At 45.9% G+C, this 16,552-nt stretch overlaps 1 long non-coding RNA gene across 1 annotated transcript; it reads right to left on the bottom strand.

Annotated features, from left to right (window-relative positions):
• Positions 1–5,036: 5,036 nt before the first annotated feature.
• LOC139830914 (uncharacterized) lies at positions 5,037–5,808 on the bottom strand. The gene is made up of 3 exons (XR_011744429.1): positions 5,647–5,808; positions 5,435–5,545; positions 5,037–5,317 (listed from the first exon to the last, which is right to left on the bottom strand). It is a non-coding gene; the product is annotated as an uncharacterized lncRNA (long non-coding RNA).
• Positions 5,809–16,552: the final 10,744 nt, after the last annotated feature.

Raw genomic sequence — 16,552 nt, 5'->3', positions numbered from 1 at the left:
CATTGTGTGGGAGAGAGACACGCTCCGCTGTTGCATATGGACAAATATGTCCTTAGGCTCTACTCATAATGTTCATGGCGAAGGTTGAAACTGCTTTGTTAAATTGTTATATGGTTGGAAACGGGAAATGCTACATGTGGTAATTGGTAGAATATCTTGAATAATTTGATACTTGGCAATGGTTGTGCTCATAAGGATCATGTTTAAGCTCTTGCATCATATACTTTGCATTTATTAGTGAAGAAATACATAGAGCTTGCTAAAATTTGGTTTGCATGATTGGTCTCTCTAAGGTCTAGATATTTTCTAGTAAGGGTTGAACAACAAGGAAGACGGTGTCGAGTCTTATAATGCTTCCAATATGTCTTTTATGTAAGTTTTGTTGTACCGGTTCATACTCGTGTTTGTTTCAAATAACCTTGCTAGCCTAAGCCTTGTATTGAGAGGGAATACTTCTCATACATCCAAAATCCTTGAGCCAAAAACTATGCCACTTGTGTCCACCATACCTACCTACTACATTGTATTTCTCCGCCATTCCAAAGTAAATTGCTTGAGTGCTACCTTTAAATTTCCATTCTTTATCTTTGCAATATATAGCTCATGGGACAAATAGCCTAAAAACTATTGTGGTATTGAATATGTACTTATGTATCTTATTTCTTATTAAGTTGCTTGTTGAGCAATAACCATGTTCCTGGGGACGCCATCAACTACCCTTTTGTTGAATATCATGTGAGTTGCTATGCATGTTCGTCTTGTCTGAAGTAAGGGTGATTTATCATGAGTTGAATGGTTTGAGTATGCATATTGTTAGAGAAGAACACTGGGCCGCTAACTAAAGCCATGATCCATGGTGGAAGTTTCAGTTTTGGACAACAATCCTCAATATCTTATGAGAATATTATTTGTTGCTGAATGCTTATGCATTAAAGAGGAGTCCATTATATGTTGTCTATGTTGTCCCGGTATGGATGTCTAAGTTGAGAATAATTAAAAGCGAGAAATCCAATGCGAGCTTTCTCCTTAGACCTTTGTACAGGCGGCATAGAGGTACCCCTTTGTGATACTTGGTTAAAACATATTTATTGCGATGATAATCCATGTTAATCCGAGCTAATTAGGACAAGATGCGGGCACTATTGGTAATCTATGCATGAGGCTTGCAACTTGTAGGATATAATTTACATAATGCATATGCTTTATTACTACCGTTGACAAAATTGTTTCTCATTTTCAAAATAAAAGCTCTAGCACAAATATAGCAATCGATGCTTCCCTCTGCGAAGGGCCATTCTTCTACTTATATGTTGAGTCAGTTTACCCACTTCTCTCCATCTTAAGAAGCAAACACTTGTGTTAACTGTGCATTGATTCTTACATACTTTCTTATTGCACTTATTATATTACTTTATGTTGACAATATCCATGAGATATACATGTTACAAGTTGAAAGCAACCGCTGAAACTTATATCTTCCTTTGTGTTGCTTCAATGCCTCTACTTTGAATTTATTGCTTTATGAGTTAACTCTTATGCAAGACTTATTGATGCTTGTCTTGAAAGTACTATTCATGAAAAGTCTTTGCTATATGATTCAATTGTTTACTCATTGTCTTTACCATTGCTTCGAATTGCTGCATTCATTACATGTGCTTACAATAGTATTGATCAAGATTATGATAGCATGTCACTTCAGAAATTATCTTTGTTATCGTTTACCTACTCGGGACGAGTAGGAACTAAGCTTGGGGATGCTTGATACGTCTCAAACGTATCTATAATTTCTTATGTTCCATGCTACTTTATTGATGATACCCACATGTTTTATACATACTTTATGTCATATTTATGCATTTTCTGGCACTAACCTATTAACGAGATGCCGAAGAGCCAGTTGCTGTTTTCTGCTGTTTTTGGTTTCAGAAATCCTAGTAAGGAAATATTCTCGGAATTGGACGAAATCAACGCCCAGGGGCCTATTTTTCCACGAAGCTTCCAGAACACCGAAAGGGAACCGAAGTGGGGCGACGAGGCGACGCCACGCTAGGGCGGCGCGGCCCAGGTGCTGGCCGCGCGGCCCTGTTGTGTGGGCCCCTCGTCAGCCCTCCGACTCCGCCCTTCCGCCTACTTAAAGTCTTCGTCGAGAATACCCCAGTACCGAGAGCCACGATACGGTAAACCTTCTAGAGACGCCGCCGCCGCCAATCTCATCTCGGGGGATTCAGGAGATCGCCTCTGGCACCCTGCCGGAGAGGGGAATCATCTCCCGGAGGACTCTTCACCGCCATGGTCGCCTCCGGAGTGATGAGTGAGTAGTTCACCCCTGGACTATGGGTCCATAGCAGTAGCTAGATGGTCGTCTTCTCCTAATTGTGCTATCATTGTTGGATCTTGTGAGCTGCCTAACATGATCAAGATCATCTATTTGTAATGCTACATGTTGCGTTTGTTGGGATCCGATTAATAATGAATGCTATGTTATGTTGATTATCAATCTATCATCTATGTGTTGTTTATGATCTTGCATGCTCTCCGTTATTAGTAGAGGCTCTGGCCAAGTTTTTACTTGTAACTCCAAGAGGGAGTATTTATGCTCGATAGTGGGTTCATGCCTCCATTAAATGCAGGACGAGGATGTAAAGTTCTAAGGTTGTGGATGTGCTGTTGCCACTAGGGATAAAACATCAATGCTATGTCTAAGGATGTATTTGATGATTACATTACGCACTATACTTAATGCAATTGTCTGTTGTTTGCAACTTAATACTGGAGGGGGTTCGGATGATAACCTGAAGGTGGACTTTTTAGGCATAGATGCATGCTGGATAGCGGTCTATGTACTTTGTCGTAATGCCCAATTGAATTTCACACTAATCATCATAACATGTATGTGCATGGTCATGCCCTCTTTATTTGTCAATTGCCCAACTGTAATTTTTTCACCCAACATGCTATTTATCTTATGGGCGAGACACCACTAGTGTTCTGTGGACCCCGGTCCATTCTTAACATCGAATACAATCTACTGCAATACTCGTTCTACTGTTTTTGCAAACATCATCATCCACACTATATATCTAATCCTTTGTTACAGCAAGCCGGTGAGATTGACAACCTCACTGTTAAGTTGGGGCAAAGTATCTTGGTTGTGTTGTGCAGGTTTCACGTTGGCGCCGGAATCCCTGGTGTTGCGCCGCACTACACTCCGCCGCCATCAACCTTCAACGTGCTTCTTGACTCCTACTGGTTCGATAACCTTGGTTTCTTACTGAGGGAAAAACTTGCCGTTGTACGCATCATACCTTCCTCTTGGGGTTCCCAACGGACGTGTGCTTTACCGTCACAAGCAGCACTGCGCACGGAGGGAGTACTCCACCCGGTACGTGAGAGCACTGCCGGGATCTAAAACCAGAAGATCTACTTCCGCAACTTCGTTAGAACGGAGCCGGGAGAGTCGTTGAGCACTGTATGTGTTTGAAACTATGAGGTGCTACACTTGCGGTACTCAAGGTCGTACGGGAAGACTTCTACTCGACTCCGAGATCAGCGACAAGTACGACTACATCAACCACGTTCTGGTGGAACGTTAACTACCTTTAGTCTACAAGGGTATGTCACCAAAACCTTCACCGTTACTACATTACTCCTAGATATATCTGCGCAACGGGATTGCATTAATTAGAAAACTTTTTGTTTTCTGGTACGAATCCCCAACACCCGGTCCCCTTCTCCCTTCCATATGACGGCAATGTCGGTGGATAGAGGAGTGGGGACCCATGCTCTTCATTGTTTGCCTTTTTAGGTCTATTTTTTCTCTCTAGCGGCATCGGCGAGTTGGTGGTGGCGTTGGCGTATTGGCATAAGGAATCTCCAGCCTCTCCCTACCTGGTGGGCATCCTATCAGAGTCAATGAAATCCCCGTGAGGGTTTGTGTCGCCAGATCTGTTGATTCTCTTCGGATCTCCGCATTTGGTTTATCTATCAATGGGACTTGTTCTGGCTTTGTTGATCTCCGGATCATCAAGGAGCTTCATCGACAATTACTTCTTCATCTTCATCTTCGGGACGGATGTGATCTTCTAGAACAATTCAGCGACTTCCCATCCACAACCAACAACGTCAGGCCGGCTCAGGAAGGAGCGGTGGCGCGTCGTCGACACGGTCGAGGTTGAAGATGAAGGAAATGCCAATAATTTTGTTGTAATTTTCGTTTTTATCGTGGTGCTTTGTACTGCCATATTTTTTTTGTTTCAATGCTAGGGTTATTTTGGTAAAAAAAAAACTAAAAGAAAGTTGGGCTCACGTACTGTAAATAAAGTACTCAAAGGTAACCTTAATTTATTTGTTGTTGGCAGCGATGGAGGACCCCAACATATACGCACATATAGATGTAGGCTCGTCTTGCAATTTTCTAGTGCAAGTGTGTAGGTAAAACGTACGTTTCCAAAATTTCTTTTAGAGCAAGTACAATAGAGTCAAGTTAGCTGACTATAACACTGGTGGAAAAAAGGGCTTTGGTCGCGGTTGGCAACTGCCATTAGTCGCGGTGGCCCAACCGCGACCAAAGCAGCGCGACTAAAGGCCCCCCCCTTTAGTCGCGGTTCCTTACGAACCGCGACTAAAGGCCCGTCCACGTGGGCCGCAGGCGAGCGCCAGGGCGGAGGACCTTTAGTCGCGGTTCTTCTGGCCAACCGCGACTAAAGGCCTCCGCAGGGTTTAGGGTTTTAGCCCCCCTCCCCCTAAATCTGGTTTCTTTTTAATTTGTATTGTTTTATTTCTTTTGGGTTTTAATTTTGAAGGAGTTTCACATATTCTACGGTACTGTATACATACATGCATATGAATGTACAATTTCAAACAAATTTGAAATTAGAACCAAAAAGAATTCAAGAGGAATATACAATATATATTCAATATCGGATCACCATATACAATATATATTCAATATCGGATGACCATATACAATTTTGAACAAGTTAGTTACAAATTCTGGTGCATATAAAGTTCTACGTCATCTTAATAGTGTTCTCCTCTAGGATCGATGACTTCCCTCGCCAACCATCCAGCTAGTTCCTCTTGAAGTGGTCGGAAGCGAGCTTCTGGACTAAGCGTCTTCCGGAGGTTATTCCTCAGGATGTTGTTCTCACACGTCTGGTCCCGCTCATTGCAGTATCTCCGGATCCTCTCACAAACATAGTATCCACATAGATTGGTCCCCGGTGGCTGAGTATCCCCAGTCGTCCGCACTGCCATTTTAAAAGATAGCTCTTTTTTGAATTCACCGACCTTGGTATCTACGAACCGTCTCCAAACCCTACGAGGCAAAGAAAATTAAATAAACAAGAGAGTTATTAATTAGTTACTTGATATTAGGAAATGATGAACGAAATAGGCCGATCGATATAGAGCGCAAATGAATGAAAATAATTACTTTTGCAACATTTTTCTCATGTCGCCCCAAAGCGCCGGATCCATATTCAGAGAGTCGTGGACGAGAACTGAGGAGGTCTGAACTTTAATTACCATAAGAATCCAGTGGAACCTGCGGACACGATACATGCACGAGTCATGCATAACTCATCGATTAGCCACATACCATGCATGGAGTAAACAAAAGAGAATGTGCTCAAGACAAACACTCACCCAAAATGGTAAGGAAATAGAATATCACTTTTCTCTTGCTGTTTTCTAATAAACCGCCACAGGTCTTCCTCCACGTCGGCGGGGTGGTGTTCTAACACATATGAATTAACGATGTGTGGGTCAATGAACCCAACATCATGGATGTTCCTTATTCGCATTTCCCGCTTCTTCATTCTGCATAATATATAGCGTACACAACAAGATAGTTAGGACAATATATATATATATATATATATAGTGCAGGCAATGAACGAGATGGGGTAGAAATTAATAAATCACTTACAGAACGTAGCAACTGATGATAGATTTGTCGAGGTCGCGCAGATTGAACAGCTGGAACAATTCACTCAGAGGAATTTCTACCCAGTAACGTTTGAAGTGATGCACATATTTAACTTCAGCATAGATATAGTCTTTGGCGTCTTTATGTTTTATGTAACCCTTGTACCAATTTAGCAGACCTTTCATTTGTCGAGGTAGATCCTCTTCCTGCGCAGGCTCGACGAGAGGGCCATTCTTCACATATGTAAATACTACGTCCTTCATTGGCGCCTCATCAAGGCCTAGCAGTGCACGAAGAGTGATACCTAACTCGGCCGCTTGTTCTACGGCACTCGTTACAGTCAATCCATGTGCTGCCGCAGCTGCTATGATATCGGGGGCATCCGGATCGGCGGCTTGCACTATGAGCGGGGCGATCGATTGTTTACTTTGTTCCCCGAGCTGGGCAACTTCTTTCCCCCTTTCTAATTTTGACTCGGCCTCGTCCTTCAAGGCTTTCTTCTCCGCCAACTCTTTCCTGTTCTTGAACGCGAGTGCTTGCCTACGAAGTTCCACGTAAATAGTCGTCGAGCAGATTCTTCGCGGCTTGGGACGGTGTGTTCAAAAATGACTTAGCCCACTGCTTTTCCTTGTCGGAATATCGGCTTGGGCTCGCCCTCTATTTTCTTCTTGACGCCCGCCTTCCATTTCTCTAAATCAGCAGCCGCGCCGCCTCGACTTCCTCGGCACTACTTTCCCAAGGCCTCCTGGAGAGGCTTCGATGATACCTCCGGTACCTTTGTTTTCTTAGGTACGTAAGGGTCCGGGTTAATAACCCAGGACTGCTTCTCGCTTCTTCGCCGGAGGTGGATTGGGGCGGTACCGGTGTCGATCACCCGCCGGACGAGGAGGCCTGGGGGCGGCGGCGTCGGGCGACGTGAATGAGGTGTATTAGGTGAAGCACCACCGCCACCGTCACCGCCACCGCCACAGTCACCGCCACAGCCCCCCCCAACGTCACCGACACCGCCACCAACACCACCGTACGGGGTGGACTTGTTGGCGCCTCGCACCGGAAACTTGATAAATTTTTTTACGCCATAGAATGAACGGCGCTTGACATCTCCAAGTCTTTTCACCCCTTCGTGTGTAGCAATGTCAATGTCCGGGTCCTCAAACCCTTGGACTATCTCCTCCACCGTCACACGAGCATAGCCATCTTGAATGGGGTTGTTGTGGTGGAGTGCTCCAGTGGTAAAGCACTGCCGATGGCTACCTTCATGGACATGTTCCCGATAGGATAATACAGATGACATGCTTTCATCTCCTTTATATCGTCCACGGGGTAGCGAGGAGGCTCCGGTGCGGTAATTTCGACCACCGAGAGGCTCCGGTGCGATAATTTCTATCGTCGGTGCACCAGCCGGTGAGGCCTCCGTGGAAGCCACGCTGCTTCTTCTCCGCTGCTGGCTTCCGAGATCCATTGGATGATCTTCAGCATGCTGCGCCCGAGCTGCATCTCTTTCGGCGACTAGTACACTCACGGTTTTCTTCATCACATCCATTTCCGTTACCAACTTCGCCACAACATCGCATCCCGATCCATCTTTCTCTTACGGCTTCGTAACCGTACGGGTCATCGTTACGGGGAACCCTATTTTCCACGGAATGGGCCCCATGCCTCGTATACGTCCTCCGTGTTCGGGGTTCCCGAGGGCTTTTGTCGGGCGTCGTTCTCTCTGTTGAACCTGATCCTCCCTCTTGAGCCTCCCTCATTGCCTCAATAAGCTTTTTGGTGGGTGTAATTATTTTGCCCTGGTAAACACACTCCCCTGTCTCGGGTTCAGCGATCCCCCATGCCCGTACCACCAGCTTTTGGCCCTTGGGTCCCATCCCTCCGTACTGACGGATTCCTCGCGCCCTCGGCTCGTTCTCCATCTTCTCCCACTTAGGCTGCCAAAAGCGATACCCTCCTGGCCCCATTTTATGATTGTACTCCTTCTTGGCCGCATTTTCCTTATTTTTTTCGATAGTTCAAGGAACTGCTCCGATTTCTTTTGCTTCACAAATTCTGGCCAATCATGTTGCAGTTTCTCATATTGTCCTTTGAAATTCGGAGTCTTGCCCTGGTTGACAAAGTCATGGGCTAGATTTTGCTTGTATTTCCGGAATGCGTTGGCCATCCTAGAAAGAGCGAACTGTTTGACTAGCTTGCGCCTCTCCTTGTTTTCCGCAATCTTGTTACCCTCCTCATCGTATTTGCGGTATTCCGGAGGTAGAACGAAATGTTCCATAAGCTTGTTGAAGCAATCTTTTTTTTCTCTCTTATCGACAAAAGTGAAACCAACACGTGCCTTCTTTGGCTCATTCCACTCCTGGCGGGTGATCGAGACGTTGTCTCTAACAACGGCTCCGCATTGGCTGACAAACTTGGTGGCGTTCTTGCTGGGCTCCAGCGGCCTGCCGGTTGCTTCGTCGACAACATCGATGGTGCATGTTTCTCCTGCTTTCATCGTCTTGGTTGCGCCACGCTTTGACGACGTACTCGATTTTTCGACGATCCGGCCGAGGGCTAAAATAAGAAAGAGAGTCGCGCGCGTTAGTACACACACATTTATTCAAATCAGTTAGTTGTATCACCAGACGCTCAATATGTATATATATATACCTCGGCGCCGGAGGTGGTTGCTACTTCCAATTGAAGATCGTCGTTTATCGACGTTTCTTCGGCATCATCTTGCTGACGGCGCCCTTCATCTTCACCCTCAAGGTTCAGATAAGAAGAGATATCATCTTCTTCTTCTCCGGTCGGCACAAATGGAATATCACCATTTATGATGCCGAACATATGGTCTTCAGCGTCCGGATCATAGTTGTCCAGAATCGGGTCAGCTCTATCGTCCGCCATATGTTAGTCCTGAAAACATGTAGTCAAAACAAATTAATTAAGTGAACAAGGGCGGTGGCGGTGGCGAAAGGGCGGTGGCAAAAGGAGAGGGCGAGGAAGGGGTGGGAGAGGGTGTCGCGGCGGATTCATCGGACAAGTGCCGTGGCGAGGGGAAGGGCGACGTGAACCGGTTGGGCAAACAGAGACGGCGCGGTCTCGTGCGCGCGCGGCGGCGCGGCCAGCGTCTCGTTGTGCGTGCACGGGCGGCGACGACTTACGGCGGCCGAGGCGGAGGTGGCGGTTATAAGTTACAAAGTTTTAAGTTTTTTGTTATAAGTTACAAAGTTTTAAGTTTTTTTTGTTAAGTGTATAGTTAAAATTAAAACTAATTAATCCTGGCGGTGGCGAAAGGGGGGCGGTGGCGGTGGTAAAAGGGCGGTGGCTGTGGCGAAAGGGCGGTGGCGAAAGGGGGGCGGCGATGGCGAAAGGACGGTGGCCCTCACCACACCCCCTCCGTATACGCGCGGGGTCGGTGTGTGCATGCATGTCTCTCTCTCCATCTCTAAAAAAACAAAAAAAGCGCCGCCCCGCCCCCTCCGTATACGCGCGGTACCGGGTTTGACGTCGTTATTAAGTTTGACGCGCGGGTACGTGCGGTTCCGTTTGACGCGCGGGGTACCGGTTCCGTAAAATAACTAATTCATGTTAAGTTATTTTTTTGTTAAGTTAATTATTTATTTGTTAAGTTAATTTTTTCTTAAGTTAATTATTTATTTGTTAAGTTAATTATTTATTTGTTAAGTTACAATTTAATTAAGTTACAAATTTAATTAGTTAAAAAAAAACAAAAAAAACAAAAAAAAACAAAAAAAAAAGTGGGCGGGCGCCCGGCCCTTCTCTCTCCTTGCTCTCTCTGTCTGGCCGAGAAAGCGCGCGCCTTGATCGCCGCGGCTTGAGATCGAGAGGGGCGGCAGCGCGTGGCGCGACGCGTGTGGAGTGCGCGGCGTCGGCGAGTGCGGGCGGGCGCGCGAAATGCGGCCGGCGGCGCATGCAGCCGGTGAAGTTAAGCGCGCTCGTCGAGAAGAGCGCGGCGAGAAATCGTCGACGTACGGGGGATGCGCGCGGAAAGCAATGGCGGCGCGGCGTCGTTGGCGTCGGCGGCTCGAGCGCGCGACGATCGGCGGCTCGGGCGCGGCGACGGTCGGCGGCGGTGGATCGGGCGAGGCTTTGCCAGATTCGTTCGCGCGGAGAAGAAGAGGAACTGGCCGCTCAGGCGTGTCGCGCGCGTATTTATAACCCACACCTTTAGTCGCGGTTGGGGAGGCGACCCGCGACTAAAGGGTACCCTTTAGTCGCGGTTGGCCAGACCAACCGCGACTAAAGGATTTTTTCGCCGGGTTTTTCGTTCCCGCGCGCAACGACCTTTAGTCGCGGTTGGCAAAAATCTTAAAAATACAAATAATATATCAAAAAAATCAGAAAAATAAAACTAATTCATTTCAAAATTTTAAAAATACAAATAATATATCAAAAAATCAGAAAAAAAAACTAATGCAATTCAAAATCTTAAAAATACAAATAATATATCAAAAAACTAAGAAAAATAAAACTAATTCAATTCAAAATGTTTAAAATACATATAATATATCAAAAAATTCATAAAAATAAAACTAATTCAATTCAAAATCTTAAAAATACAAATAATATATCAAAAAAATCATAAAAATAAAACTAATTCAATACAAAATCTTAAAAATACAAATAATATATCAAAAAATTCATAAAAATAAAACTAATTCAATTCAAAATCTTAAAAATACAAATAATATATCAAAAAATTTAGAAAAATAAAACTAATTCAATTCAAAAATTTAAAAATACAAATTATCAAAAAATTCATAAAAATAAAACTAATTCAATTCAAAAGTTCGTTGGCCCCCTCTTCCCGCCTCTTTCCGCCGACCCCCTCTTCCCTCCTCGTCTTCCCGCCATTTCTTCCCTGTCTTCCCGCCTCTTTCTTCCCGCCAATTGTTTCCCGCCAATTTCTTCCGGCCTCTTTCTTCCCGCCAATTTTTTCCCGCCAATTTCTTCCCGCCACTTTCTCCCCGCCTCTTTCTTCCCGCCTCCTGTCTTCCCGCTCCCATTTTTCCCGCCATTTGTCACTACATATAGGTAGCCCGGCTTGGCCGACATCACATCTCTGCAATCTCTCATCACTCTCTCATGGCTTCCACCGCACCCACTCTAACCTACCAGCAGGTGGAGGAGCTTTGCGCCTCGAACTACCCTTGCCCTCCGGGCTACCGCGTCCTGCCTGGAGCCTAAGCGCCGGCGGCGTGCGGTCCCTCCCGTCCCTCGAGTGCTGCGCGCCGGGCGGCCATCACGAACCACTACTACCTCGACCTCACGCCGGAGCAGCGGATGAATCCTCGGCGGCATCCCGATAACCAGCATACTTGGGACGCCTTCTTCATCAATCGGCGTGAGAGGGCGCTCGCCGAGGTATGAGGAGGACGGTCCGCCTCCGGAAACTTCCACGAGGCCGGCCGTCGGCTATGGTGGTACGGCCGGACTCTGCAGAGCGTCATGGACTACATCACGGCCGGCGATATCCCCGCTGCGCTACCCTCGATTCGAGCCACGAGCGCCGCCCGGCAACGACGACGACAGCAGTGACGATGACGCCGGCAACTTAGAAGGCGACGACTACCAGTACAATGGCGGCGGCTATGAAGACTACGAGTATGCATATTATACGCCTAGGCAGGAGTATGACTAAATCACTCCAAATTTCATGTATGTAGGAGTATGACTTAGTCACTCCAAATTTCCTATATGCAGGAGTATGACTTAGTCACTCCAAATTTCATGTATGCAGGAGTATGACCTAGTCACTCCAAATTTCATGTATCATCAGTGCTATCTCGAGTCAATTGAATCATTCGAAAATGGACACCAAACACATCACGGGTAATATAATTCACATGATTCATTCAACAAAGTTTGGTACAATAAATTATTACACATCATTTCTTCCCTTGTGTCCCTGCTTGCTTACGATTGTGCCGTATCCATGGAGCATCCTCATCATTTAACTTAATGCTTGGGTCGGTGTTCACTTTGAAGGGCGGAATTTCAGCAAACATATTATAATCTTCTGACATGTCTGTCTTGTCCTCCACTCCCACGATGTTTCTTTTCCCTGAAAGAACAATGTGGCGCTTTGGATCATCGCATGATGTACTGATCGTTTTCTTATCTTTCCGTTTCCTCGGTTTGCTACTCATGTCCTTCACATAGAAAACCTGAGCGACATCTTTCGCTAGGACGAATGGCTCGTCAAGGTAACCAAGATTGTTGAAATCCACCATTGTCATTCCGTATTGCTGGTCCACCTTTACCCCACCTCCTGTTAGCTTGAACCATTTGCAGGAACAAAGGGACCCTAAAGGAGGGTCCATAGTCAAGTTCCCATATCTCCTCTATGTAACCATAATATGTGACCTTTTGCCCATTCTCGGTTGCTGCATCAAAGCGGACACCACTGTTTTGGTTGGTGCTCTTTTTATCTTGGGCGATCGTGTAAAATGTATTCCCATTTATCTCGTACCCTTGGAAAGTCGTTATAGTCGAAGATGGTGTCTTGGCCAACATGTACAGCTGATCTACAACCTTATTGTCACTCATTAAATGTTTTCTCAACCAACTACCGAAAGTCTCCATGTGGGCCTTCCTAATCCAGGATTCGGGCTTCCCGGGGTTGTCCGAGCGTAAAATATTCTTGTGTTTCTCAAAGTACGGAGCCACCAAGCTGGAATTGGTCGAAGCGTGTGGTGTGCTTCGATCGAGAGAATGGCCGTCCATACATATCATTGATTTCCTTCCGATCGTGCCTTTTCCACTTAGTCTCCCCCTCGTGCCGCGATCGAGGAAGACCAATCGGCTTAAGGTCAGGAACAAAGTCAACACAAAACTCAATTACCTCCTCATTTCCATAGCCCTTGGCGATGCTTCCTTCTGGCCTAGCACGGTTACGAACATATTTCTTTAATACTCCCATGAACCTCTCGAAGGGGAACATATTGTGTAGAAATACGGGACCGAGAATGGAAATCTCATCGACTAGGTGAACCAGGAGGTGCGTCATAATATTGAAGAAGGATGGCGGGAACACCAACTCGAAACGACAAGACATTGGATCACATCGTTACGTAACCGTGGTAGAACTTCTGGATTGATTACCTTACGAGAGATTGCATTGAGGAATGCACATAGCTTCACAATGGCTACTCGAACATTTTCCGGCAGGAGCCCCCTCAAAGCAATCGGAAGCAATTGCGTCATAATCACGTGGCAGTCGTGAGACTTCAGGTTTTGGAACTTTTTCTCCGCCATGTTTATTATTCCCTTTATATTGGACGAGAATCCTGACGGGACCTTCATACTGCTCAGGCATTCAAAAAAGATGACCTACACTTCTTTGGTCACAGCGTAGCTGCCACGACCTTGAAACCGTTCCGGATGCTGGTCATCAGGGTCTTTCAAACTTTGCTTTGGTCCTGCCGTGCTTCCTTTGTATCATTTGACTTCCCATACACGCCCAAGAAGCTTAGGATGTTCACGCAAATATTCTTCGTAACGTGCATCACGTCGATTGCAGAGCGGACTTCTAGGACTTTCCAATATTCTAGCTCCCGAATATAGATTTCTTCTTCCACATGGCTACGTGCCCGTCGGCTCCCTTCGGAACTGATTGTCCGCCAGACCCTTTCCAAAGATGACTTTCAAACCCTTGACCATATCAAATACCTCGGCACCGGTGTGTTCCGCAGGCTTCGGCCGGTGATCTGCCTTGCCGTTGTAATGCTTGCCTTTCTTTCTTCTTGGATGACCTTTCGGAAGAAATCGACGATGCCCAAGGTACACGTTCTTCTTACAATTTGGCAAATGTACACTTTCGGTCTCATGTAAGCGGTGCGTGCATGCATTGTATCCCTTATTTGTGAGTCCCGAAAGGTTACTAAGAGCAGGCCAATCGTTGATGGTTACGAAAAGCAACGCTCGTAGGTCAAATTCCTCTTCTTTGTGCTCATCCCACACGGACACCAGGTCTGCCCCACAGCTGTAAAAGTTCATCAACTAATGGCCTTAGGTACACATCGATGTCGTTGCCGGGTTGCTTCGGACCTTGGATGAGCACGGCATCATAATGAACTTCCGCTTCATGCACAACCAAGGAGGAAGGTTGTAGATTCATAGAGTCACGGGCAAGGTACTATGGCTGGAGCTATGCTAGCCAAAAGGATTCATGCCATCCGTACTTAGTCCAAATCTTTTTTTCCTTGCGTCAGGTGCAAAATCTTTGAACTCTCTGTCGATCTTTCTCCATTGCGTTCCATCTGCGGGGTGTCTCAACTCCCCGTCCGACTTACGGTCCTCTTTGTGCCATCGCAACAACTTGGCATGCTCTTTGTTCCTGAGCAGGACGTTTCAACCGTGGTATTATAGGAGCATACCACATCACCTTGGCGGGAACCCTCTTCCTGGGTTTCTGGCCCTCAACATCGTCACCAGGGTCATCGCCTCTGATCTTATAACGCAATGCAGTGCATACCGGGCATTCATTCAAATTCTCGTATTCACCGCGGTAGAGGATGCAGTCGTTGATGCATGCATGTATCTTCAGAACCTCTAAATCTAGAGGGCAGACAACCTTCTTTGCTTCGTACGTAGTGGCGGGCAACTCGTTATTCTTTGGAAACATATTCTTCAACATTTTCAGCAAGTTTTCAAATGCCGAGTCAGCTACACCTGCCTGTGCCTTCCATCTCAGCAAATCCAGTGTGCAGCCCAGCTTTTTCAGACCATCATCGCATCCGGGGTACAGCGCCTTCCTGTGATCCTCTAACATGCGATCCAAATTCTCCCTCTCTTTTTCAGTTTCGCAGTGTCTCCGTGCATCAGCAATGGTCCGACCAAGATCATCAACGGGATCATCACGTGCCTCTTCTTCACCTTCCCCTTCACCTTCCCCTTCACCTTCAGCATCCTCCATGAAAGTATCACCGAAATGAGAAAGATAGCTTTCATCATTGAAATCATCCCCTTCTTCATCTTCTTCCATTATAACCCCTCTTTCTCCATGCTTGGTCCAACAATTATAGCTTGGCATGAAACCGTGCCGAAGCAGGTGCATGTGAACATCTCTTGAGGAAGAGTAACCCTTCTGATTCTTACACTTAACACATGGACAGATAACAAAACCCTCCTGCTTGTTCGCATTAGCCACTACGAGGAAATCTTTCAAACCCGTACTGAACTCGCCGGAGAGTCGGTTACCGTACATCCATTGCCGATTCATCTGCATTATTATAATATAAAATATATAATTAACCATGCATCATGCATTTGTTAAACTAACTAGCTACAAACAATATAAATTAAACAATGAACTACACACACATGCATATTTTATCAATGACACATCAAAGGTTCAAGTTGCTAACCGCGATCGAGGAGGAAAAAATAAATGAGAAAGCTCAAGTGTGACTCCAACACTTCATATCATGTTTGTTTCATGCTCTTGGGGCATTTCATCAAACACCTTATGTGCATAAGAGGAACCAAAAGCAAACCTAACACTCACTTGTGAAGTTTGTGAAGAGAATGGCTCCAAATGGCTAAGTGTTGGCTGCTGGATGGGTATATATAGGGGAGGGGCTTTAGTCCCGGTTGGCCTGGCCAACCGCGACTAAAGGCCTTCGGGCACCTTTAGTCGCGGTTGGGCTGGCCAACCGCGACTAAAGCCCCCCACGTGCACCAGCTGGCCACCGTGCGCCCTGGGCCCAGGCCTTTGGTCGCGGTTCGCCACACGAACCGCGACTAAAGACCCCATTAGTCGCGGTTCCTTTACCTTCGCGACTTATGGGGCTTCCCGGAAGCCTGTTTTTCCACCAGTGTAAGACATAAATAATATATTTTAGATGAGTTGGAGGAGAGAGAAGGGTGGGTCATATGTTAATAAAGTACTTCATTTTTTATAGCCAACTATTATAAATGTTAGCTATATGGTGATTATAAATGACATGCATCTTATTATAGCCCCCAGTTAGCATTGGAATTGCTCTTATTTACATGTGAGGCGATCCTTTGAGCTGAACTTATGTTCAAACAGCTCCACAAGCGCGTGCACCATGACTTCATGCATTCTCAGCAAAGGAGAAGGTCGAACCTGCCCTCCTCAAAGTTATACGTTCCTCTGAACTGCTAATGAACTTTTTTTTAGAGAGAAAGAGGGTGGAGGTACGTGCAGGCATCCCTTGATTAATGGCTTTTGCGACTTTTGATAAGCAGATTTGCAATTTAATAATATCAGGGACAATCATTTGATAGTATATTGGTGGAATGATTCTGAAAGGGTTCATCCATTCTAGAAAGGCCCATATGTTAAAAAGCTAGCTATCTAGACTTGTAGTATAGCCATGCATATTAGCCTACATGACTAACGCCAATTAGCGTGTTATTTGTTTCAATAATGTGATATGATATGTATGAGCATAACAGGCATCCTTGTTTGTCAAAAAGGCCGGCCGATGGGAAAGGGGAGATGAAGAATATAAATGTTCATCAACGGATGGAAGCTATAGCACGGAGAAACAATGACACTATGAAAGGTAGATCTGCTAAGCCAGCGTTTCAGCTCACCTCGTCATACCATGAGCTCGCTACACTAGTATCCTGGCCTATCCACGCCTAATC

The sequence above is a fragment of the Lolium perenne genome, chromosome 4 (assembly GCF_019359855.2).
Source record: "Lolium perenne isolate Kyuss_39 chromosome 4, Kyuss_2.0, whole genome shotgun sequence".
NCBI lineage: Eukaryota > Viridiplantae > Streptophyta > Magnoliopsida > Poales > Poaceae > Lolium > Lolium perenne.
Note: the sequence above shows the minus strand (reverse complement) of the source record. Positions and strands in the feature narration are given on the sequence as shown.